This window comes from Entelurus aequoreus, linkage group LG09, assembly GCF_033978785.1.
Source record: "Entelurus aequoreus isolate RoL-2023_Sb linkage group LG09, RoL_Eaeq_v1.1, whole genome shotgun sequence".
NCBI classification, from domain to species: Eukaryota; Metazoa; Chordata; class Actinopteri; order Syngnathiformes; family Syngnathidae; genus Entelurus; species Entelurus aequoreus.
In genome coordinates, this window is record NC_084739.1 from 11,165,376 (window position 1) to 11,165,815 (window position 440).

Sequence of the window (440 nt, forward strand, 5' to 3'; positions counted from 1 at the left end):
CGCACCGGATTATAAGGCGCACTGCCGATGAGCGGGTCTATTCAGGACCTTTTTTCATACAAAAGGCGCACCGGATTATAAAGCGCATTAAAGGGGTCATATTATTATGATTTTTTTTTCTAAATGTAAAACGCTTCCTTGTGGTCTACATCAGTGGTCCCCAACCACCGGGCCGCGGACCGGTACACAGAAATTAATTTTTTTATTTTTATTTTTTATTTTTTTTATTTATTTATTTATTTTTTTAAATTAAATCAACATAAAAAACACAATATATACATTATATATCAATATAGATCAATACAGTCTGCAGTAGGGATGTCCGATAATATCGGCCTGCCGATATTATCGGCCGATAAATGCGTTAAAATGTAATATCGGAAATTATCGGTATCGGTTTTTTTATTATCTGTATCGGGTTTTTATTTTTTTATTTTTTA